Genomic DNA, 26969 nt, shown 5'->3' with positions numbered 1-26969 from the left:
GGGGCTCGATAGTTGAAGGGGAGGTCAGGGGCTCGACAGTTGAAGGGGAGGTCGGGGGCTCGAGAGTTGGAGGGGAGATTGGGGGCTTGATAGTAGAAGGGGAGGTCGGGGGCTCGATACTTGGAGGGGAGGTTGAGGGCTCGATAGTAGAAAGGGAGGTCGGGGCTTGATAGTTGGAGGGGAGGTTGGGGGCTCGATAGTAGAAGGGGAGGTCGGGGGCTCGATAGTTGGAGGGGAGGTCGGGGGCTCGACAGTTGGAGGGGAGGTCGGGGACTCGATAGTTGGAGGGGAGGTCGGGGGCTCGATAGTTGGAGGGGAGATTGGGGGCTCGATAGTTGGAGGGGAGGTCAGGGGCTCGAGAGTTGTAGGGGAGATTGGGGGCTCGATAGTAGAAGGGGAGGTCAGGGGCTCGACAGTTGAAGGGGAGGTCGGGGGCGCGATAGTAGAAGGGGAGGTCAGGGGCTCGATAGTTGGAGGGGAGATTGGGGGCTCGATAGTTGGAGGGGAGGTCAGGGGCTCGAGAGTTGGAGGGGAGATTGGGGGCTCGATAGTTGGAGGGGAGATTGGGGGCTCGATAGTTGGAGGGGAGATTGGGGGCTCGATAGTTGGAGGGGAGATTGGGGGCTCGAGAGTTGGAGGGGAGATTGGGGGCTCGATAGTTGGAGGGGAGATTGGGGGCTCGATAGTTGGAGGGGAGGTCGGGGGCTCGATAGTTGGAGGGGAGGTCAGGGGCTCGACAGTTGAAGGGGAGGTCGGGGGCTTGATAGTTGGAGGGGAGATTGGGGGCTCGATAGTTGGAGGGGAGGTTGAGGGCTCGATAGTTGAAGGGGAGGTCGGGGGCTCGACAGTTGGAGGGGAGATTGGGGGCTCGAGAGTTGGAGGGGAGGTCGGGGGCTCGACAGTTGAAGGGGAGGTCGGGGGCTCGACAGTTGGATGGGAGATTGGGGGCTCGATAGTAGAAGGGGAGGTCAGGGGCTCGACAGTTGAAGGGGAGGTCGGGGGCTCGATAGTAGAAGGGGAGGTCAGGGGCTCGATAGTTGGAGGGAAGATTGGGGGCTCGATAGTTGGAGGGGAGGTCAGGGGCTCGAGAGTTGGAGGGGAGATTGGGGGCTCGATAGTAGAAGGGGAGGTCAGGGGCTCGACAGTTGAAGGGGAGAATGGGGGCTCGATAGTTGGAGGGGAGGTCAGGGGCTCGAGAGTTGGAGGGGAGATTGGGGGCTCGATAGTTGGAGGGGAGATTGGGGTCTCGATAGTTGGAGGGGAGATTGGGGGCTCGATAGTAGAAGGGGAGGTTGGGGGCTCGATAGTTGAAGGGGAGGTCGGGGGCTCGACAGTTGAAGGGGAGGTTGGGGGCTCGATAGTAGAAGGGGAGGTCAAGGGCTCGATAGTTGGAGGGGAGATTGGGGGCTCGATAGTTGGAGGGGAGGTTGGGGGCTCGATAGTTGGAGGGGAGATTGGGGGCTCGATAGTTGAAGGGGAGGTCGGGGGCTCGATAGTTGAAGGGGAGGTCGGGGGCTCGATAGTTGAAGGGGAGGTCGGGGGCTCGACAGTTGAAGGGGAGGTCGGGGGCTCGACAGTTGGAGGGGAGGTCGTGGGCTCGATAGTTGAAGGGGAGGTCGGGGGCTCGACAGTTGGAGGGGAGATTGGGGGCTCGATAGTTGCAGGGGAGATCGTGGGCGCGATAGTTGGAGGGGAGATTGGGGGCTCGAGAGTTGAAGGGGAGGTCGGGGGCTCGATAGTTGAAGGGGAGGTCAGGGGCTCGACAGTTGGAGGGGAGGTCAGGGGCTCGATAGTTGGAGGGGATATTGGGGGCTCGAGAGTTGAAGGGGAGGTCGGGGGCTCGATAGTTGAAGGGGAGGTCAGGGGCTCGACAGTTGGAGGGGAGGTCGGGGGCTTGAGAGTTGAAGGGGAGGTCGGGGGCTCGATAGTTGAAGGGGAGGTCGGGGGCTCGACAGTTGAAGGGGAGGTCGGGGGCTCGATAGTAGAAGGGGAGTTCGGGGGCTCGATAGTTGGAGGGGAGGTTGGGGGCTCGATAGTTGGAGGGCAGGTCGGGGGCTCGATAGTTGGAGGGGAGGTTGTGGGCTCGATAGTTGGAGGGCAGGTCGGGGGCATGATAGTAGAAGGGGAGGTCAGGGGCTCGATAGTAGAAGGGGAAGTCGGGGGCTCAACAGTTGGAGGGGAGGTCGGGGGCTCGATAGTTGGAGGGGAGGTTGGGGGCTCGATAGTTGAAGGGGAGGTCAGGGGCTCGATAGTAGAAGCGGAGGTCGGGGGCTCAACAGTTGGAGGGGAGGTCAGGGGCTCAACAGTAGAAGCGGAGTTCGGGGGCTCGACAGTTGAAGGGGAGGTCAGGGGCTCGATAGTTGGAGGGGAGTTCGTGGACTCGATAGTTGGAGGGGAGGTCGGGGGCTCGATAGTTGGAGGGGAGGTCAGGAGCTCGATAGTTGGAGGGGACGTCAGGAGCTCGATAGTTGGAGGGGAGGTCGGGGGCTCGAGAGTTGGAGGGGATGTCGGGGGCTCGATAGTTGGAGGGGAGGTCGGGGGCTCGATAGTTGAAGGGGAGGTCGGGGGCTCGAGAGTTGAAGGGGAGGTCGGGGGCTCGATAGTTGGCGGGGAGGTCGGGGGCTTGATCGTTGAAGGGGAGGTCGGGGGCTCGATAGTAGAAGGGGAGGTCGGGGGCTCGATAGTTGAAGGGGATGTCGGGGGCTCGAGATTTGGGGGGCGATTGGGAGCAGATCATTGGAGGCAAGGTTGGGGGCTGCAGAGTTTTGGAGACGAGGTCAGGGGCTGCAGATCATCAGCGAGGTCGGGGGCTGAAGGTTAGAGGGGGGGTTCAGTGGCCAGGGGTGTTCGAAAGTCCAGAGGGGTGATCGGAGATCGGAAGCCTCATGGGGGGCTGTCAGAGGCCTCATGGGGGTGGTCATGGGGGAGATCAGAAGGGTCAGGGGAGTCCGATCGCGGGTGGCTGGCGAAGCAGGAACGCTGGATCCAGCAGTCCTCGCCTTCCTTTCGCTGATGGGTTCCCCGAGGCCTGGGAAACCCGGCCAGCCGGAGTTAAATTTAAAATGGAGCTTCCAAGTGAGGCACGGAACCTCATTACAGAATATTTAAAATGCCAACCCACCTCCTGGGAGTGGGTTGGCTGCCTGCCCCGTCTGACCGAAGTTAAAACCGGAAGTGGGTGGGTTGGAGGCAGATTGGGGTCGGGATTCAGATTTTTAACACTTTAACCACCCACTCATCTCCAACACATCCATTTTTTGGGGTTAAAATTCCCCCCATTGAATTTAAAGCACAGAAACAGGCCATTTGGGCCAACTGGTCTATGCTGGTTTTATGTTGCACACGAGCTTCCTCCCACAATACTTCATCTCACCCTAATAGCGTATCCTTCTATTTCTTTCTGACTCATTTACTTATCTAGCTAGCTTGCTACCCATTCGGCTACTTGTCCCCTGACTCCACATACTCTGATCTTAGACATGAGTCTACTATGTGGTACATTATCGAAGGTCTTTTGAAAATCGATGTATATTACATCTACTGCATTACACTTATCTGCTCTTTCCGTTAGTTCTTCAAAGAATTCATTAAGGTTGGTCAAGCATGACCATCCCTTTTGAAATCCGTGCTAACTACTTTTTATTATATTTTTGGATTCGAGATGTTTTTCTATTACACTTTGAATAAAGATTTCATTAACTTTCCTACCAGCGACATTCACCTAACTAGTCTAACAGTTCCTTGGACTTGTTCTATCTTCCTTTTTAAATATAGCAATCACAATAACTGTCCGCCAGCCCTCTGGTACTTATCCCGTTTCTAATGAATTTTTATAAATATGTAATAGTGCCTCTGCTATGTCTTCCCTAACTTCCTTCATAATGCGCGGAATTAATCAATCCAGACCAGGGATTTTATTCTCTCTAAGACTGGGCCTGCGGCAGGTGGTGAGAGAACCAGCACGAGGGAAAAACCTACTTGACCTCCTTCTCACCTGTAGCAGATGCATCTATCCATGACAGTATTGGTAGGAGTGACCACCGCACAGTCCATGTGGAGACAAAGTCCCGTCTTCACACTGAGGACACTCTCCGTCGTGTTGTGAGGCACTACCACAGTGCTAAATGGGATAGATTTATAATAGGTCTAGCAGCTCAAAACTGGGCATACATGAGGCGCTGTGAACCATCAGCAGCAGCAGAATTGTATTCCACCACAATCTGTAACCTCATGGACCGGCATATCCCTCACTCTACCATTACCATCAAGCCAGGGGACCAAATCTGGTACAATGAGAAGTGTAGAAGAGCATGCCAGGAGCAGCACCAGGTGTACCTAAAAATGAAGTGCCAACCAGGAGATGCTACAACACAGGACTACATACATGCTAAACAGCAAAAACAGCATGATATAGACAGAGCTAGGCGATCCCACAACCAGCGGATCAGATCAAAGCTCTGCAGTCCTGCCACATCCAGTCATGAATGGTGGTAGACAATTAAACAACTAATTAGAGAAGGAGGCTCCATGAACATCCCCATCCTCAATGATGCTGGAGTCCAGCAAATGAGTGCAAAAGACAAAGCTGAAGTGTTTACAACCATCTTCAGCCTGAAGTGCCAAGTGGATGATCCATCTCGGCCTCCTTCAGAGGTCCCCACCACCACAGAAGCCAGTGTTCAGCCAATTCAATTCACTCCACGTGATATCAAGAAATGGCTGAGTGCACTGGATACAGCAAAGGTTGTGGGGCCTGACAACATTGCGGCTGTTGTGCTGAAGACTTGTGCTCCAGAACTAGCCGCACCTCTAGCCAAGCTATTCCAGTACAGCTACAACACTGGCATCTATCTGACAATGTGGAGAACTGCCCAGGTATGTCCTGTCCACAAAAAGCAGGACAAATCCAATCTGGCCAAATAACGCCCCATCAGTCTCTTAATCATTAGCAAAGTGATGGAAGGTGTCATTGACAGTGCTATCATGCGGCATTCACTCACCAATAACCTGCTCACTGATGCTCAGTTTGAGTTCCGCCAGGACAACTCAGAGTTCCATTACAGCCTTAGCCCAAACATGGACAAAAAAGCTGAATTCCAGAAGTGATGTGAGAGTGGCTGTCCTTGATATCAAGGCAGCATTTGACCGAGTGTGGCTTCAAAGAGCCCTAGTAATATTGAAGTCAATGGGAACTGGGGGGAAAACTCTCCACTGGCTGGAGTCATACCTAGCAAAAAGGAAAATGGTTGTGGTTGTTGAAGGTCAATCATCTCAGTCCCAGTACATCGCTGCTGGAGTTCTTCAGGGCAGTGTCCTAGGCCCAACCACCTTTAGCTGCTCCAACATAAGATCAGAAGTGGGGATGTTCGCTGATGAATGCACAGTGTTCAGTTCCATTCATAACTTTTCAAATATGGAAGCAGATATGCCCGCATGCAACAAGACCTGGACAATGTTCAGGCTTGGGCTGATAAATGGCAAAGTGACATTCGCACCACACAATTGCCAGGCAATGACCATCTCCAACAAGTGAGAGCCTAACCACCTCCTCTTGACATTCAACAGGATTACCATCATCAAATCCCCCACCATCAACATCCTGGGGGGGTCATCATTGACCAGAAACTTAGCTGGGCCAGCCACATAAATACTATGGCTCAAGAGGAGGTCAGAGTCTCACCTCCTGACTCCCCAAAGCCTTTCCACCATCTACAAGGCACAAGTCAGGAGTGTGATGGAATACTTTCCACTTGCCTGGATGAGTGCAGCTCCATCAACCCTCAAGAAGCTCAACACCATCCAGGATAAAGCTGCCAGCTTGATTGGCACCCCATCCACCACCTTAAACATTCGCTCCCTCCACCACTAGCGTACCGTGGATGCAGTGTGTACCATCTACAAGATGCACTGCAGCAACTCACCAAGGCTCCTTCACCAGCACCTCCCAAACCCACAATCTCTACCAGCTAGAAGAACATGGACAGCAGGCGCATGGGAGCACCATCACCTGCAAATTCCCCCCCAAGTTTCACACTATCCTGATTTGGAATCATATCGCCGTTCCTTCATCGTCGCTGGGTCAAAATTCTGGAACTCCATCCCTAACAGCACTGTGGGAGTACATTCACCACATGGACTGCAGCAGTTCAAGAAGTCGGCTCACCACCACCTTCTCAAGGGCAACTAGAGTGGGACAATAAATGCTGGCCTTGCCAGTGATGCCCACATTCTATGTACCAATAAAAAAAAGCTTGACTAGTTTATCAATTATCTCCTCCCTTTTTATCTTAAATGTCTTGGGCCTCAAAATTCGATGTTATAGCACCGGACGTTAAGGCCGGTTTTGCTGGCCAAATGGCGGTCGCCTCACCTACACCCGCTTCCGGTGTGGAACATGGCAGCTGCCATTTTGGAGAGGCTGGCAGCGCTGCCATTGTCTGACCTCGCCTGTCCCATGTAAACTTGCAGATCATGAAGTCAATCAGCGTACAATGACTGAATTGATGCAGAACTGTGATTTTGGATGTCACTGCTCACCATGCCGCCCTCTCTTAACCACACATGGAAGAACGTGCATGCAGCAGTTGTACAGAGATGCGGTCAGCGCTTCTTAAACGGACACACACATCTTTCAGGTAATTTCGATTTCAGCTTTTGGAGTCTTCATTTTAGATTTTATTTGAGTTGTAGCTTGGTTTAAAAAGTTGTTAAAATGTGCAGAGTTCAGGGACTGCTGCTGGATGCTTGCAAGGCTTTGAATGTTAAAGGAAGGCCCCTGAGAACACCTCTTGCTCCTCATCCTGGGGGCTCTAGCTGCAGCCCCCCTTAGGATGCATCATCACATGGAGATGAAGCAGAGGCAACAAAGGGGACAAGCTGCTCACAGAGGGAAGAGGAAGAAGCAGAAGAGGAGGAAGTAGAAGAGGAAGAAGCAGAAGAAGAAGATGCAGAAGAGGAAGATGCGGAAGGAAGGATGCAACCCAGACAGACCCTTTCTGGCCAGGATATCCGGGATGGAATCATCCTTCAGTGGTACCAGTTACCACAACCCCAATTCCCCTTTCAATATTTGTCCCACTTCTTACCTTCCCTCTGTTACTGACCATCACAGCGCTCTCTTGGTCACAATACTAAAATAAAAGCCACCACAAAGCCAACTTTCCAAACCAACTTTATCCATATATGCATCCAATATTACATCAAAAATCAACTAATCACCCCTGTACATTCCCTTATTGACTGCCTTGTGTGTCCCTTTGCCTGTCCTAGTGATGCTACCCCAGTGGCTGCAGCATGGCTGGTGGAAGGATGCTGACTTTCAGTGGGAGCACTGCAGATGGCCTTGCAGGATGACCTCGAGGAGCTGGTGGCTGGGAGTGTCAAATCATGTGACGGTGTTTCTTCTTCTTCTACTTCTTCTTCTTCAATCTCCTCTCTCTTCTTAGTCACCCACTTGCTGGGCAGGCTGGATTTCTTGGGTGTCTAAAATGAGGATGGCACAAGGGTAGGCTTGTGTTGAGGGGACAGTGGGAAAGCAAGAGGTGCATGCTTACACCATGTGCAGCTTGTACATCAGAAGATACTGTGAGATGAGGGGGAAGTGCAATGTGAGAAGGAGGATAACGTATGAGGATACCGACATCTTGTATGCTTTCAGCTCCGCTGCTGGCCAAGGGCTTAGCCATGCCCCTGCCAAGAATGGCCTACACCATCTCCTCTAAGGGGGTGAGGTGCTGCTAGGAATGTGAGGTGTACCTTGTGCTTGGTAGAAATTCTTTGTAGGTGAGTGATGGGGGGGGGGCGGTCATGCATTGAGCAAATGTGTGAGGCTAATGGTGCAGTTGGTAGGAGATGGCTTTTGAAGATGCATTCACTGAATTTGACCACTCATCTAAGGTTATGAAACTTCTTTGGGCACTGGAGCCAGGTGATGGGGGTGACACTGTTGGCAGTGACGGTCTCGGCAATCTGGTCCCACATCCTTCTTTCTGGATGGTCTCCTCACCCCTGCACAAAGCTGGAGTGCTGCGTGCGAGATCCTGGGTGCTCTTTCCCTAGCCTGTTGAGACATTTGTGTTAGTGCTGAAGCACTTTTACCATTTTTTGTGTGCAGAAGTTAGTTCAGCTTTAAGAGCTGAAGACTGCCTAGTTTGGAGTGGTTTTTAATTTTTTTTTCAGAAGGCAGTTGATCTTTGGGGGCTAGAGACTGCCTATTTTTGAATGATTTTAATTTTTTTTCCAGAAGGCAGTTCCTCTTTAAGGGCTCAAGATTGCTTTCAAAACTGCCATTCTTGCTTTTAAAGAGAATGTAGCATCGGTACAGCGACATTGCAATGGGCCTCCTGCTGAGCGCACAGCCTGAAGCAACGCATTCGTCGCTGGACAGTGCGCTGAAATCATTCAAATTAGCAGGCAGATCCAAATTAATGTGCTGCCTGCGCTCTTTTTATGGACATAAGCAAATCTGGTCCCACAGTGTCCCTGCCCATTTTTGGGCCTTATCAAATTGCACCCCCTTGATCTCTTCTGATGTTATACCCACCCTGTTCATCTCCCTGGTAAATACTGCTGCTCTGCACTGGTTGGACATGTTTAGTGTCAAGTCTGAGACTTTCAGATCTGCTTCAGCTCCATTCATGGGGTATAATTCATCTAATTTTTAAAAGAATGTGCAGCCCTTCAAATTTGACTACAGTAAATTTCATCTGCCATTGTTCTGCCCTCTCAGATATTTTCCCTCTCTGAACCCATGCTGACTGCTGTTAATTGTTGTGCAGATAATCCTCGAGTTTACACTTGATAATAAATTCCATTATTTTATATGGAATCGAAACACGACAAATAAGTCTGCAGTTACCTGGTTCTAATGTGTCCCCCTATTTGAATCTGGGCACCACATTTACTGGTTTCTACTGACCATGGAAGTCTGTTCAATCTTTCCTGATAGGTACAACCTCCTAGTAAATATTTGTTGCACCTTCTCTAGTGCCACTATATCTATTTTATAATATGGAGACCAGAACTGTTCACAATACTCCAACTGTGGTCTAGTCAAAGTTTTATACAAGTTTAACATAACTTCTCTGCAGTTCAATCCCTCTAGAAATGAACCCCAGTGTTTTGTTAGCTTTTTATGGCCTTTTTAACCTGCGTCGCTACTTTTAGTGATCTGTGTATCTGTACCCCCAGGTCACTCTGCTCCTCTAGACCATTGAGACACTTATTTCCCAAGGTGTATGTATCCTCCTTATTCTTCCTACCAAAATGTATCATCTCAATCTTATTTATATTGAAGTTAATTTGCAATAACATGCCCATTCTGTAAGTTTATTAATGTCTTCTTGTATTTTGTTGCAGTCCTCCTATATTATCTATACCCCCCAATTCGGTGTTGGCCACAATTTTTGAAATTGTACTTCAAATTTCTGAGCTCAAATCATTTATGTAAATGATGAACAACAGGAGTCTCAGCACTGATCCTTGTGGAACACCACTTCCCACCTTTTGCTGGTCTGAGTAACTACCTTTAACCATTACTCTGTTTTCTGTTTTGTATCCAGCTTGCTTACCATTATTTTACTTGTCCCCTGACTCCACATGTTCTGACCTTAGTCATGAGTCTACAATGCGGTGCCTTATTGGCTTTTGAAAATAGTCACAAACGGCAATTATACCACACTAGCAGGGGTGCCCGGCATTGCTGAGGCTTTTTTGTAAAGCTGTTTATGAGACTGTTGGGATTGAAGAACTCTTCCTAAGCACCCAGGAGGTGGTTGTTTAACTTTGTTTTTTGTTAATGGGGATCGCCAGTAGCCATATACTCCAGGTTTTACAGTTTTGGGTATGTCTCGCCTAGTCACTCTCCTCCCCCTCCCTCCCCCCTCCCTCCCCCTCTCTCCCCCTCCCTCCCCCTCTCTCCCTCCTTTCCTCTCTCTCCTTCCCTCCCCCTCTCTCTCTCTCTCCCCCCTTGTCTCCCGCTCTCTCTCCCTCCCTCCCCTGCCTAACAATCTATCTCTTGCAATTGTGCGTTCAGTGTCCTTGTCCGCTCCGTTATGCGATAAGATAAGATAAGATAAGATGATCGATAGGTAGAAGAGGGGGAAGGAGAGAGAGAGAGAGAGAGAGAGAGGGGGGGGAGGAGAGAGAGAGAGAGAGAGAGGGAGGTAGGAGAGAGAGAGAGAGGGGGAAAGGAGAGAGAGAGGGGGGGAAGGAGAGAGAGAGAGAGGGGGGAAGGAGAGAGAGAGAGGGGGGAAGGGGAGAGAGAGAGAGGGGGAAGCAGAGAGAGAGAGAGAGAGAGGGGAAGGAGAGAGAGAGAGAGGGGGAAGGAGAGAGAGAGAGAGAGAGAGGGGGAAGGAGAGAGAGAGAGAGAGGGAGGGAAGGGGAGAGAGAGAGAGGAGGGGAAGGAGAGAGAGAGGGGGAAGGAGAGAGAGAAAAAGAGAGAGAGGGGGAAGAGGAGAGAGAGAGAGACAGCACACCCTAGGGGAAGGGCTTGGAAAATTGAGCCCGGCCGCGGTGGCCATGTGTGACCTAGCGCTTCAGGCCCGGCCGGGCTCTCGGGCCGCGACTTACCTCAGCTGAGCTCCCGCTTCGGGAGAGAGAGAGAGAGAGAGAGAGGGGGGGAAGGAGAGAGAGAGAGAGAGAGAGGGGGGAAGGAGAGAGAGAGAGAGAGAGAGGGGGAAGGAGAGAGCGAGAGAGGGGGGGAAAGACTTAGAGGCAGGCCGCGGTGACCGTGCGCGGCCTAGCGCTTCAGGCCCGGCCGGGCTCTCGGGCCGCGACTCACCTCAGCTGAGCTCCCGCTTTGGGAGAGAGAGGGGGCAAGGAGAGAGAGAGAGAGAGAGAGGGGGGGAAGGAGAGAGAGAGAGAGAGAAATTCCTGAATCAATACTAATGAATCAACAATTTCCTCACCTCCATGACCATTTTTTTAGCTTCAGGCCCGACCGGTCTTTAATGGCCACCATTCACCTCAGCTCAGCTCCTGCTCCCGCACTAACAGCAGTTTGAAGGATTAGGCCCCGCCCACAAACGCCATGAAACGCCCCCCGTGCCCCCGTAGGATTGGTCAACTATCATGTCACTCAACGCTAATGAGCGGTAGGATTGGTCAACGGCTAATGAGCAGATTTTGTCCCTTTTTTGAAAGTATTTTGTATACTGTCCGAACAATTTTTGTCTGACCAAAAAGTAAATACGCCTATGACACTCCCCTAATCTTAAGCTTTCTTTTGATATAACATATGTGTAGGTACGCTCTATAACTTTAGAGTGATGCCCGGACATAACATACACACAGACAGACAGACATACAGACACACAGACTGACACCATGATCCGTTTTTTGAACGTTTTTTGTACACTGTCCGAACAATTTTTGTCTGACCAAAAAGTAAATATACCTATGACACTCCCCTAATCATAAGCTTTCTTTTGATATAACATATGTGTAGGTACGCTCTATAACTTTTGAGTGATGCCCGGACATATCATACATACTGACAGACAGACAGACACCACAATCCTTTTTTTATATATATATAAGATAAGATAGATATTCCACATGATGTCTGAAATGGGGGAAAAGGTTCCCTGATGTCAGGTCAGTGGACTCTACCATAGCACCTGCCATCTGCTGCACACTCTGAAAGATGGACCTCAGTGCCTGCAACATAGGTGTGTTTCTTTTCAGAGCAGGACCCAAGAGATCTGAAATAAAAACAGGAAATGTTGGAAACACTCAGCCAGTCAGCTAGCATCTGTGGAGAGAGAGAGACAGAGTTAACATTTTAGGTTGATGACTTTCAACAGAACTTGAGGAAGTTAGAGATTTAACAGTTTGAAGCAAGTCAGCAATCCTGGGGAAAGGGGTGGGGGTGGGGTGAAGGAACGAACAAAGGGGAAGGCCTGTGATAGGGCGGCGGGCAGGTCATAGGCAGGCATTAAATGACAAAAAGGATGATGGTGCAAGACAAAAGAGGTTGGCAATGGGACAAGTAAAGAAACAAGAGATAGATCTAGAGGAGGTGTAAATGGCAATAGCAGATTCATTATCAACAGCTGCTGTCTGAAAAAATGGGATCAGCGGTTATAATTTAAAAGTGTTGACTCAATGTTAAAGTTGGAAGGCTGGAAAGTGCCTAATCGAAAGATGAGGTGCTGTTCCTCGAGCTTACGTTGAGCTTCATTGGAACATTGTAAGAGGCCAAGACAGGAAGGTCAGAGTGAGAGTCGATTGGAGACCCATGAGATCTGAGTTAACTTCTCAGCCAAGAGCAGCCATCTCTGAAGCCTCCACTGGGGAATCCTCTTCCACTCCTGACTTTTCCAGCTCTCTCATGTTCTGGGAATCTCTAGTGCAAATTTCTCATCCTCACCCTCTTTCTCCCCCTTGGTGGAAGTCTCTGAGCCGGTGAGTGGGAAAGAGAAGATGAGTTATTTAGGGGATGTAAAAGTGGGGGTATGACCAGAAACAGAGGGAGCAGCCTCATTAGCATCAACATCATCTTCCTCTTCATCTTTCCTCATCTTCCTCTCTTGAACCTGACTGTGCTGCGGAAGAGGAGGAAAGGTGCTAAGAATAGATGTGCATCACCCAGAGACAGGGACAAGGTAGAGACAGCAAATGCTCTAGACTTCTCTGGCTGCTGGGTTCAGATAAATACAGCAGCAGTTGCGAGCACTGCTTTGGACACAATCACCTACATCTGACACTGGCCCACTGACCTCTCTGTCACTGACAGCCAAAGCCCAGTGCCTTCTCAACAGCTCCATCTCAAAGTACACAGAAGTGTTGTCACTATTGTAAGATAGGGAAATGTCCTATAAGCAGCAATGAGACAAATAACCTGTTTTATAATCTGTACTGGTGGTTGTTGTTGTTGCTGCTGTTGTTGCTGGTTGATAGATACATATTGGCCAGGACAGTGGGAAAACGCCCTGCTTTTCTTCTAAAGGACATTTTACATGCACCTAGTTTAATGTCGAATCTGAAAGATGGCACATCCGACAGTGCAGCACACCCTCAATACTGCACTGAAGTTTCTGTCTGCATTATGAGTAAGTCTTGAACATATGGCATTCTGCCTCAGAGGCAAGAGTGCTACCACTGAGCCAAGGCTGACACCCAAGTTGGAGGAGTTATGAACCATGGTGACTTGATGCATGATGGTGCATGATGCATGGTGCATGATGAGTTATCACTTCATTTAAGAAGTGAGGGCGATCAGTGGAGGAGGGTAACATAGTTATGATATAAAAAGGAGGCAGCAATTTTTTTACCTAGCCTGCCCTCATTTGGCCATTGAACTTTATCTGCCATTGCTCTGCTGTCACGGGGATGAGAGGTAGCACTCCGAGCTACTGACACTTCGCTCCTCATAGCTCCGACTATTCCTTTCACTGGCTTTCTCCCAAGTGACCCTAGCAAGCTTTCCCTGAGCATCCTCGTTTAAATTAACATGCAGGTACAACAAGCAATTAGGAAGGCAAATGGTGTGTTAGCCTTTATTGCAAGGGAGTTAGAGTATAAGAGTAAGGAAGTCTTGCTGCAATTATATAGGGCTTTGGTGAGACCACACCCGGAGTACTGTGTACAGTTTTGGTCTTATCTAAGGAAGGATATACTTGCCTTAGAGAGAGTGCAATGAAGTTTCACTAGATTGATTTCTGGGATGAGAGGGCTGTCCTATGAGGAGAGATTGAGTCTATATTCCCTGCAGTTTAGAAGAATGAGAGGTGATCTCATTGAAATGTATAAAATTCTTAGAGGGCCCAGTAGGTACTGAGAGGCTGTTTCCCCTGGCTGAGGAGTCTAGAACTAGGGGGTATAGTCTCAGGATAAGGGCTTTTCCATTTAGGACTGAGTTGAGGAGAAATTTCTTCACTCAGAGGGTTGTGAATCATTGGAATTTCTACCCCAGACGGCTGTGGATGCTCAGTTGATGAGTATATTTAAGACAGAGATCGATAGATTTTTGGTCACTAAAGTCATCAAGGGATATGGTGAGAAAGTGGGAGTTAATATAGAAGTTCAGCCATCAACTTATTGAATGGCGGCGCAGACTCGAAAGGCTGTATGGCCTACTCCTGCTCTTATTTCTTATGTTCCATCAAGAGCTTGTGACCTGCATCAGAATGGACTGAGGCTGCTGCCACATTCGAGGCTGGGGCAAACGTGAGATCACTGCGCTCCCAAACACTCTGCTGCCTGTCCTGAAAATATTTTGGGGGAAGCAGAAGAACGTTGATCAGAATTCACGGCAGCCAAAGATGCTGACTGAAGACAAATCACACCTACCCGCTGGACACTCAAGAAGCTAGTGTCACTGCCAGTTGCTGTGAGTTTTTACATCCTGCAGCAACAAGTCCATGTCCCACTCCCAGCAAAGTTCCTTCATCTTACATGGGAGCAGCGCTACGGGTCATCCGACAGATGACCCCCACGATTTACGGCCTAGGTCACCAGCAGCCCACTGCTGTTCCGACCTCACCATAGGCCTCAACGAAATCTGGGACAACTGTGTTGCTGTCAGCTCCTGTAAACACTGTGTAAGAAAAATATACAATGGAACCAACATGTCAACTGGTGTAAAACAAATATAATACATGACTTAAAGATCAGTAATAATACAAAGTGTGATTTTTTTTAAAATGGAGTCCGACTGGTGAAACTACCTCATTAACTAGAAATTCTTCACAATATATTAAATACTGCTGTTACAGCTCTTCACATGAAGCTAAATTGTATGGAAATCTCAGATCACTGTATGATCTGCTCCGACAATACACTCTTCTGACAGCACTTGCAAAGCAAAACTGAGGGGTGGGATCATTAGCTGCAGAGAGAGGTGTTACCCAACTGCACAAAGTATGTTTGGAATGACATGAGAAAGGTTTTTTCATCTTTTATTTATTGTGGGTCCTTTTCTTTGATTCTTCCAAGCTGGCATCATTTACTGACAAAAACAAATTGCACAGAAATGTGAGCCCACAGGCTCGGGAGCCAGGGGTCTACTTCTGTGGAGTTTCTGCTGTCCACTGTCAGATCCTACATTAACTTTTGCTTCCTCTGACACCATGAGGTAATGAATGAAGAGCTATCACATCTATAAAGAAACTGCAAGGAAGGGTCAGAGGGAGCAGACAGTTTACCTTGGAGAGAGTTCCAGATTTCTATGAACCTTTTTGTGAAAAAGTGCTTTCTGATTTCACTCCTGAATGGCCTAGCTCTAATGTTAAGGGCTAGAAATTTGTTATAGCCAAGGAATGGGCGGTGTCAGTAGAAAAGTTGGAGAATTAGTGCCAGGTGCATACTTTAGTCAGCACGCAAAATTCGTCCTCACTGCTCAATAAATTGATTGGAGTCCTAAATCAAGTCTTTAAACTCAAGCTCATTGGTGTCAGACTTAAAGGGTGGACCAATACCGGGTGTAGTCTAATGACAACTCATCATTGCCACAGGTTGTTTTCACTACTTAAAGGGAAGGTTAATTGATACTGCAGAACCTCATTCTCAGCATTGCTGGCTGTGCAGCTGCCTCAGGAAGCAGAAGCAGAAGCAGAAGCACTCATGGCAGGTCCACACCCCAGGGAGAGAGCCTGCAGATTCTGCGATGAAGCATTGGAGGCGTTGGTTTTCGCTATGGAGAGATGGAGGGCAGTGCTTTACTCGGCAAGTGGCAGGAGGCCCTCGCCGCAAGTCTTCCACACCATGTGGAGGGAGGTAGCGCAGCATGTCTCAGGCAGCACTGTCATCCCCAGGACCCACACACAGTGCAGGAAGAAATTTAATGACCTCATTTGGGTGGTCAGGGTGAGTGAATGCTTCAACAAATGCTACATACCACAATCTTCACAGTTTGCCCAAAGCACCACAACCCCAGCACTCACCAAAATTGGATCAGCCATGATCTCATTAAATGGCGGAGCAGGCTTGAGGGGCTGAAAGGCCTGCTCCTGCTCCTATTTCTTAAGTTATTATGTTCTTATACTAAAGGATTGCACAGGGGTGAAGAGTAAATATTTTTGTTGTAAATATGTGTCCACTACTTTTTGATAAATATATTGCTTCACTTACCATTCTTTTATGGAGCCTCTTTTCTGCTTTGCGCTGTGATATGGGCTGCGAGAGGGATGGAATGATGGGGATATGGTGAGGAAAGCGGATCTGGGGTTTAAGTCATCCTGGTGTAATGCTGGAGGTCTGTTTGGAGGAGGTGGCAGCATTCTATGAAATAGTGAAGCAGAGCTGTCTAATACACTGCTCCTAGCTTAATTGAAAGTAGGAGAAGTGCTGTGGGAATACCCTCGGAGGGTAAGGCCACCTGGTGAGAGCTCTGATGGCCCTCCTCCCCCCTCTGAGCACATGTTCCTGTATTTTTCATTGCCTCTGCTCCCTCCACCATAGATCCTGGAGGGCGAGGTGGCATGCCCGTACAGCCCGCATTAATGTAACCAAGTGTAGCAGTTTGAATCTTTAAAAAATAAAGGTAGCTACTTTTTAGCTGCCAGAAGATTCCTGATCCAAAAGAACATTGACATTTCTAAATAAAACTGTTGGTCAAACTAACACAAAACCTTTGAAACAACATTAACCTGACAGCTGCAGGTGATTACTCATGATCCCTTTAAATAACATCCCGGGAGCTGGCTTCCTGGTGCTGCATGACAGCTCTCTCTGTTGGTGTTTACTCCAGGTGGTGATGTAAGCGGCGAGAATCAATTTTGCAAATTGGGTGGTCAGTGAGCATTGCACATTCACTGACGTCACGCTCTACCTGGCATTGATGTTCCCAGCATTACTTCTTGCCGGTGACACTATGGGGGGCCAGATTTGGCATGCAGCACTGGATTCGCCTCGCCCTGGCAATATTGGTCTCGCATCCCATTGGTGCCATCTACTGGCACTAACGGGCGGCACTAAGAGGACAAATTTTTCCCTTAATATATATTCTGCTCTTTTGTTCTGGACTCCCCCATCAGAGGAAATAGTTTCTCCGAATCTCTCCCTTCTACCGTACTGGTTCATACTCATTAAAATAGTGCAAAACCAATAAATCGACATTGAAATTATGAGCACGGACAATGCTGGAGATTAGCACAAAGAAATCTGAGGGTAACTCTTGTATAAAACTTCCAAAATGAATTCATTATCGAGGGAACTCGAGGAGATAAGAGACTTCCCCTTTTGGAATAAAATTTCATAAAATCAAGGTGATAAGTCACACTCAGAACGATAACTTTTCTCTTCTTCAGATGCTGACAGCTTAGACACTTCCAGCGATTTTCAGTTCTTAATTCCAAAATTTGCTATTTCCTTTTTGTCTACACAAATATACATTTTAATATTGTTGAAAATCGGCATCAAGAATCCTGACCTTTCCCATATTATTAAGTCCACTGTGTCCAAACGTCTGTTCATTCAGAAGATTTAGTCACTTTTTGCTGGGGAAAGAGTCCTGACATTGTGTTCTATCAAATTAAAACACAAAGGTTGTGCGACATTTCTAAAACATATTCCTCAATACCGAGTCTTACAGTAGAGGACACTAAAAATATCCCAACACTGGACAAACAGGGGGCTATAGGGGGGGAGGAGCTAAACACAATTAAAATCACTAAGGAGGTGGTTATCGGTAAGATAATGGGACTAAAGGCAGATAAATCCCCTGGACCTGATGGCTTACATCCTAGAGTCTTGAGAGAAGTAACGGTCGGGATTGTGGATGCATTGGTGGTAATTTTCCAAAACTCCCTGGATTCAGGAAAGGTCCCAGCAGATTGGAAAACTGCTAATGTAACGCCCTTATTTAAAAAGGGAGACAGACAAAAGGGTGGAAATTACAGGCCAGTTAGCCTAACATCTGTGGTTGGTAAAATGTTGGAGTCCATTATTAAGGAAGCAGTAACAAGACATTTGGATAAGCATAATTTAATCGGACAGAGTCAGCATGGTTTTACGAAGGGGAAGTCATGTTTGACAAATTTGCTCGAATTCTTTGAGGACGTAACAAACAGGGTGGGTAAAGGGGAACCAGTGGATGTGGTGTATTTGGACTTCCAAAAGGCATTTGACAAGGTGCCACACAAAAGATTACTGCACAAGATAAAAAATCATGGGATTGGGGGCAATATACTGGCATGGGTGGAAGATTGGCTATCTAACAGAAAACAGAGAGTTGGGATAAATGGTTCATTCTCGGGTTGGCAATCAGTAACTAGTGGTGTTCCGCAGGGGTCAGTGCTGGGACCCCAACTCTTTACAATCTATATTAACGATTTGGAGGAAGGGAGCAAGTGCAACGTATCCAAGTTTGCCGACGATACAAAGATGGGAGGGAAAGCAGTGTGTGAGGAGGACATAAAAAAACCTGCAAAAGGACATAGACAGGCTAATTGAGTGGGCAAAAATTTGGCAGATGGACTATAATGTTGGAAAGTGTGAGGTTATGCACTTTGGCAGAAAAAATCAAAGAGCAAGTTATTATCTAAATGGAGAGAAACTACAAAGTGCTACAGTACAAAGGGATCTGGGGGTCCTGGTGCATGAAACACAGATGGCTAGTATGCAGGTGCAGCAGGTTATCAGGAAGGCCAATGGAATCTTGGCTTTTATTGCAAGGGGGATGGAGTATAAAAGCAGGGAAGTCTTGCTGCGGTTATACAGGGTACTGGTGAGGCCACACCTGGAATACTGCGTACAGTTTTGGTTTCCATATTTAAGAAAAGATATACTTGCTCTCGAGGCAGTTCTGAGAAGGTTCACGCGGTTGATTCCAGAGATGAGGGGGTTGACTTATGAGGAAAGGTTGAGTAGGTTGGGCCTCTACTCATTGGAATTCAGAAGAATGAGAGGCGATCTTATCGAAACATATAAGATTGTGAGCGGGCTTGATCGGGTGGATGCGGTGAGGATGCTTCCACTGATGGGTGAGACTAGAACTAAGGGGCATAATCTTAGAATAAGAGGCTGCCCTTTCAACACTCAGGTGAGGAGAAACTTCTTCACTCAGAGGGTAGTAAATCTATGGAATTTGCTACCCCAGAGAGCTGTGGAAGCTGCGACATTAAATAAATTTAAAACGGAGATAGACAGTTTCCTAGCTGATAAGGGAATAAGGGGTTATGGGGAGAGGGCAGGGAAGTGGACGTGAGTCTAATTTCGGATCAGCCATGATCCTATTGAATGGCGGAGCAGGCCCGAGGGGCCTTATGGCCTACTCCTGCTCCTACTTCTTATGTTCTTATGAAACGCATGAGTCATTAGAGTCTACCCCCTACTCAGGGTCAAATGTCAATCGGAGCTGATTGGCAGCTCGGTTTAACAGGAAGATTCCAGTGAAGGAGTTTGCAATGTGATACGTGCATAGACGAGCAACTCCCAGCATTCAGCTGAGCTCAACTGCAATATTTAAATGGAAATAAAGGTTTGTGGGGCATTTATGGAGATAATTCATTCATGTCTGAGGACTGTCCAATATTATCTGTCTTCATGTTATTCAACCAACAGTCAGGACCAATTGTCTTTGTCATCTTGGGTATGGCCAGCTCCCAGCTGCTGTATATATTTTTGTTGATTTCCCAGGAGTGACAGTAACAATGGCCAGAATTTTCTGGGGTCTGTGCGGGCTCGATTGGAGGTGGGTCGGGAGTAGAATGGGTCAGGACTCCGCTGTCATCCCGCCCCCATGCGCCTTTCTCTTGGGCACCTTTGCCAGCACGGCAGCGACTTGACCAGTAGAGGTGGCCAAGATAATTCAGATGATTATTAGGTACTTGTTAGACACTTAAGTTTCTTTTTCACCCTACCTTTCAAATTTCTCTGGATGAGCACGGGAATCACGCAGCTCGTCACGCACGTCTGTGAACCTGAGGTGGAAGTTGAGTGGCCATTAATGCACCTCATTAGTGCTCAGCATGAAAAGTACAATAAACACTCCCACTTTCCTAAGGCAGATGCTGTTGCTGAGTACATTGTCAGCACAGATTTAGCTTTCTAGAGTTTGCAAGTGTTTGCAGCAAAGTCAGGATCCACTGTCACCTCATTGGTAGAACCTATCACATCATTGACAGATTGCTTCATCTCTACTTGGCCTGTCATCTATTACATCAGCATGGGGGCCGTTTATACTGTCTCACCTTGATCCTCAGAATCGGATCAAGTTGAGCCCCACCACCAACACCAGCAGCACCAACAACACCACCACCAACCTTCTCCTCAACCACCTGATGCTCCACAGACAGAGGGCATCAACGCAGTGCTGCACAGTGCTGAAGGTGATACGCCCAACACATGGTATACAGGCAGAGGTTGAGCTTCCTCAGCATGACAGAGCAGAAATGCCAAAGGAGGCTGAAGCTATCATGCCAGGTCATCGCAGACATTTGCAGATTGCTGGAGCAAGACCTGCAGCCCAGAGGAGTGGATGGATGTGCCGTACCAATGGCTGTCAAAGTCATCAGCACCCTCAACCTCTTTGCCTCAGGCTCCTTGCCTTAATAGGCGCCATTAACGGAAAGTCGATCTCAGGAGTGGGATAGAATGAAGAACGGGGTCACGACCCACCACGGCAAACGCCCGCACCCTACTCAAGTACAGAAAATTCCGGCCTCTGTCAGATTCCCTGTACATGCTCTGCGGGGAGTCTGAGATACCAGGAATGTGGTCACATGGTAGTGGGGTCAGCAGCCCTGCAGGGGGGCTTCTTTTAGTTAGATATAAAAATAAATCGAGAAAACAAACAATTCTGTGAAAACAGGTCCCACTTTATGGAGATCTCCAGATGTAACTTGTGCCCTGTTGTCATATTAAAGAAATATGATACATCGTAGGCTGTGATTCTCCACATTACATTTCATTATACTGTAATCACTCACTCTACACTCCTAACGTCGGACAAATAAGCATTTAGATCTTAAGAGGTAGTTCCTGCTGTGGATGTTTGGGCCTCTTATAGAGGCAAAGAGGTAGATCATGACTTTGTGCGATAGTGTAAAATGGATGACAGCGAATCAGCAGCCAGTTTTACATCTCTCTCAATTTTTATTTCCATTTCCTTTGACCAAATTACAACAGTGACTTCACTTCAGAAGTATTTAATTGGCCGTAAAGCACTTTGGGATGTCCTGAGATTGTGAAAGGCGTTATATTGAGTGTCAGCCGTTGTTCAGTCAATAGCACCCTCGCCCCTGAGTATGCCACATCCTGTGTAAAGGCATTTTCTAATTCTTGATGTGATTATCTTAAATTCATGCTCTCTCATTACCATCTCACCGACCAGTGGAAACAATCTATAATTACTCTTCATATTTTTGAAGACTTTTATCAGATTACTCCTTAACCTGCTTGGATCTAGTGAAAAAAATGCTAACTACTCCAATTGCTATGTGACCCTTTCTCCCTGGTAACGACCTGGTGAATTTAAGCTGCATTATCTATTCATAACCTATATGTAAGTCACATACCAACCCTCAGAGAAATGGAAATATGTAATTCAGCTCCATCTCACAATATCCATAATATTCATCCCTCCTCGCAAATGCAGAATCTTGAAATATGTCGTTGGTGCTTAATGTATCTTAGTTTATTGTCCCTGATATAAAAAAAATCACTGAACAACTAAAATTAGATTTGATCCTTATTCCCTATAATATCTGCTGGTGTCATGGAGAGTACATAATGGAGAAAGATATTGTTGAAATTGAACAGGGATGATGACTCGGGCAAAACCAGAAATATCTAGTGATACAGCTTTATTGATTATGTTTCAGCACTAAACACCACTCAAGAGGCTTCGCTATTTCCTCTTTTAATTCACTTTTGAGCTGTGAGAAGCCACTCTGAGTCCTAAACTGATGACCCGAACAATATTGACCTTTGTTGGTGCATGTAACTGGTATGTATTCAATTTTAGAAAATCAAATTTGAACATTATCCTTTTTAATGTGCTCCAGAAATCGAATCCAGTCACCAGTCATTTCTATAAATGTAATTTATACATGTACACCTATCCCTCATCAAATACCGCCTAAAGAGCTTTTGCGCGATCTGTTTGCATGATATGTAAAAGCAATAGGAATCAGTAAAGAATCAGTAAACATCTGACTAAAAATACTTGATTCAAAGATAAGTTATTTTTTTCAAAAGTAATAGTCAGCATTTGTGCAGACTAATTATACACATTACCCAATACCTTAAAACTGGAAGGGGAGAGATCTGGGTGACATAGTGGTTTAGTATCCTGACCTTTCACCTCTGCACCCCTGGCTCAGATCCAACATAATCTGGTCTATGAGTTTTAAGGGCCTAACATGAAATGAGTTTTGGATACTCTCAACCCAGTTCCTAGTGGCAATCGACCCACGACACAAAACTGCTCCTAAATTGGCAATCTCCTTCAGAGAGGACACAGCATGGCTAGTCTGGAAACGTCACACTGGTGTGATAAGGGTGTATTTCTGAGGTTGGGATTGTAATAAACTGTCGAGCTAGATATGAAGATGGATATAATCCTGCCATTATCTGACCCGGAAGTACACTGGTTGGGGGGAGCAGGTTGATTTTCCATTTAGTTAAACCCAATTAATGGGCACAAAGTGAGTCGAACTGATTGTAAAAATGGGGCGATACCTGTTACATTTTAGTTCCGCCCCTTTAGCACCCTATCTAATTTTGCATTTGGGGTTTGTACCACCCACTAATTGTTATGTTAAAATTAGGTGCCGATGGCATCACTTAGACATTTCTGGGTCTGGTGCTCAGCCATTGTTTGTACTCATATAATTTGGGGTCCAGGCTGCTAGAGACTGTGCCATTTATAGAAGTGGATTTAAAATTCCTTATAATAAAACATGAGGCATCATTTTAAAGCTCCTTCAGAATTCTTTCTTTTTTTTGTGATTTTTTTTTTTTTCTGTTTCCAATTAGTCAGTTTTGTGCCTGATTACGTGGCACTGACACATTTCTGGTATATTCACAGCACTGGGCAATTGGCCCCAATATGAACCCAGAGACGGGAACGGAGTGGGGGTTGGGGGGATGATAGTAGGCGATGAATGTGCAACATCATGGGATGTGTAGGCCTGGCCTATTTTAGCGGGCATGCCTCATTTTTATATTACTTCTGGGTTTCGGTCTCCACTGTGTGTGAGCGGGCATGACACACATGACGTGATTTCCTGTCAGCTGCTTAAAGGCCAAGTTCAGAAATGAAACAGAGGAGGATGTTTGGAGGTCAGAAGTGTCTGCACTGGAAAAAGAAGCTAGAGATGGCTGCAGGGAGAGCGAAGGCTGCCCTAATGTTCATGGATGTTTCCCTGGATGTTCTACTGGGTGCAGTAAGGAGCAGGAAGGAGGTCCTGTCCCAGCAGTAGAAATGAAAATCCTGCTGCCACCACAAGGCGTGGTGGGAGTTGGCAGAGGAGGTCAGTTGCTGGAGCATCACCATGAGGTTCTGGATATAATGATGCAAATGTATCAATGACCTGACCAAGTCAGCAAAGGTGAGCAAAGTTACAGATGTACCTACATCCTGCAGCGCACCCCCTCTCACTCTGTCTTGTCAATCATACTCCATTCATAGCACTCTTCACACCCACTTCACTTTCATCAACACTTATTGTACCACTTCCTTACACATCCTCTCATCCTCACCCCCTCACATGCTCACCTCACGCTTCCTCCCTCCATCACTGCCAGTCACCCCAATCCTCATGTAATCTGATACCACCCCATGTAATCTGATACCACCCCAATCAGCTTCCCCGATTCTCAGCACAAGTCTTGAAATGCATGCCAGTCCTACTCATGATGCATCTGAGTGATTGTCATCTTCACCAATACACTGCTTCCATCGGATGGACACATGCCTCAGAGCCACTCATAGGTCATTGGTGCCACCCTTGCAGGAGAAGAGAGCACTGAATGCCAGGAGGGGGCAAGGGCCAGCGGCAGACACCTGAGATCATGAAACTTTAATCGGCGGAGGAGGAGTCCTTGGAGATAAGCGGCATCCCTGCCTCCATCCACATCAGAGATGGTGAAATTGGCGGTCCATTGGAGCAAAGCGACAGCATTAACCCTTCAGAACCACAGCTCCTACACGATAAAGTCATCTTCAATTGACTTCAGCACTTTATCAAATACAATGGGCTCGATTTTCCAACCCCGAGGAGGCGGGTTTGGAGGCGGGTGTGGTGGGAAAATTGCAGAATCGGGGGGCAGGAACCCATCCCGCCCCCAACCCACCTCCGTGGCAATGTCCCAGGAGGCGGGACCCGACCTGTGCTGGGAGCCACCTCCTCAAGGCGGGAAGGGGATTAATGCCAATTAACTGCCTGTTAACAGGTAGTTAACAAGCAGGTTTTGCCTAATCCCTATTTTTAGCCCTGAAGTGTGGGCTTCCCGGCGGCTCCAAACCATGCCAAGTTAGCGAGGCGGACCGTCGGTCTGCAGGGGATGGAGGGGTCGAGATGTCTGTTGTGCAGGTGAGTGATGGGTGCATGTGTGCAGAGGTAATTGTGTGAGGTAAGTGTAAAGTGTTTTAATAAGTTTTACTTACCTTTACTTTCTCCTGCAGGCTTCCTTCCTTCAGTTCTCGGGAGTCCCTCAGCTCACCGGCACAGAAAGCAGAATGGCCGCTGAACTGTCAAAAGCTGCAGCCTCTGCTTTCTGGTCTGGAGAGATCTCTAACTGAGTCTGAGTAGAAGGACTTGTCGTGTATTGATTGTGAGTTTGACACCAGTAAATACGGTAATGTAATGTGCATTGCATTATGGGAATTACCTGGGAAAAATGGCAGTCAGCCATTTTACACAATAAAGTGAACATTGCAGTTATGAGCCTGTCTGCCTGATTCTATGCTTTAATGTGTTCATACAACATTGGCAACGAGGATAATGAACGGAATCATTTTAGATAGGTAGTTGCCCAAGTTTTAGTTAGCTAGGATGGAGAAGACCGGCATTCAAAATTTTGCATGCTTCACCGAGCCAGCCACGTTGGGTCCAAGATGGACGAGGTGGTTAACGTCTTTTGAGCTTTATGCCAACGGCAAAGGACTCATTATCGATGATACCTCTACAGCTGCCACAAAGCAGAGGAGAAGAGCTCTACTTCTACACCTAGCAGGACCAGATGTCCAGGATATCTTTTCGACTCTACCGGACACAGGAGAGCCAGCAAACTACACTGCGGCAGTTAGTGCTTTGAATCACTACTTCGTGCCCCAGGTCAAAGCAGCATTTGCTAGACAGACTTTTCATAAGTTGTCCCAGAAGACAGGTGAGACTGTGCAACAATTTGCTACTCGCTTGCGGCAGGCTGCTAAAGACTGTGCTTTTGGGGGGGATGCGGATACTCAAATAAGAGACGTTTCCTGAGTAGGTGCACGTCAGCATATGTGCGGAGGAAATTGCTAGAGGAAGGGCAAGATCTAACGCTCGCCCCCATGTTACAATTGGCCTCACAATGTGAAAACGTCGAGGAGCAGTTATCAGCCATGTCATGTACAGAGAAGGTGGAGACAGATACTGTTCGTCGTGTTACACAGAAAAGAGGGTATTATGTGAAAAGCTTGACAGAGAAACCAAAGGGAAATGGCGATAGGAACTAAAGGAAATGTTACAGATGTGGACACACAGACCACATGGGCAGAGATCCGAAATGCCCAGCACGTGGACAAACGTATCATAAGTGCAAGGGAAAGGAGCATTTCTCCAAAGTATGCCGCACAAAGGGTACAAAGAAACAGTGTGAACAATGTAGAGGAACAAAATGACTTTGTTTTGGCTGTTACTGGAAATAACGTGACGGAGAGACTTACCTTTTGTGTGTGGGGAGTAAACCTGAGAATGTTAATTGATTCGGGTGCAACTAATAATGTGATAGATGAGAATACATGGGAAGGATTAAAGTCAGAACACATTAAGTGTCAGTCACATGTCCCTAAGACAGAGAGAAAGTTACTCTCTTATGCTTCTAGCCGACCACTGTCAGTTAAAGGTGTATTCACATGTGGGATTACAATAGGTAAGAGAACTGAGCAGGCGGAGTTCATTGTGGCTAAAAGCCATGGAGAGCCATTGCTAGGAAGGGAGACAGCCATGAAACTGGGAGTTTTAAAAATAGGTGCAGATGTCTCAGCTGTGGTAGATGTAAGACAGCTACTAGAACAGCGGTATCCAAAGGTGTTCCAGGGAGTAGGAAGGCTGAACACAAAACACATCAGTTTGTATATCGACCCACAAGTGAAGCCTGTGGCCCAGCCACTCAGGCGTATACCATTCAACTTAAGGGGGGTGGTAGAGGCCAAATAAAACAATTGAGGGACATGGACATTATCGAACCTGTAACTGGTCCCAGCCCATGGGTAAATCCTGTGGTTATTGTACCAAAAGCGGATAAGGATGTAAGGTTACGCCTAGACATGAGATGAGCAAACCAGGCAATAGTGAGGGAACGAGATCCAATCCCCACCGTTGATGAGATACTCCAAGGTATGAACGGCTCGACGGTGTTTAGTAAGTTAGACCTGAAATGGGGTTATCACCAGCTAGAACTGACCCCTGAGTCATGAGAAATCACAACGTTTGCAGTACATAACGGAGTATACAGGTACAAGAGGCTGATAGTCAGTGTATCTTCAGCTAGTGAGCAATATCAGCACGAGATAGCTAATGCCTTAGCTGGAATAAAGGGTGTTGAAAACATCTCAGGCGACATTATCGTGCATGCACACAACCAGGAAACGCATGACAGATGCCTGCACGCTGTCATGACCAGACTAATGGAAAGTGGACTGACACTGAACTCAGAAGTGCCAATTCAACATGGACCGATTGATTTTCATGGGAATCCTGTTGTCTGAAATGGGCATCAGACCAACAGCAGAGAGAGTGCAAGGGTGGCAGAAGCTCGGGAGCCAGAGAATGCTACAGAGGTGAGGAATTTCTTGGGACTCGTTGGGTACAGTAGCA

The 26969-nt window shown here is 47.5% G+C and overlaps 1 pseudogene; it reads left to right on the top strand.

The window, feature by feature from the left end:
• Positions 1-3479: 3479 nt before the first annotated feature.
• Positions 3480-5106, top strand: LOC147124658 (uncharacterized; annotated as a pseudogene).
• Positions 5107-26969: the final 21863 nt, after the last annotated feature.

The sequence above is a fragment of the Somniosus microcephalus genome, chromosome 1 (genome assembly GCF_052327205.1).
Source record: "Somniosus microcephalus isolate GS21.2 chromosome 1, FLI_Smic_1.0, whole genome shotgun sequence".
NCBI lineage: Eukaryota > Metazoa > Chordata > Chondrichthyes > Squaliformes > Somniosidae > Somniosus > Somniosus microcephalus.
This window is presented reverse-complemented; position numbering and strand designations above follow the sequence as displayed.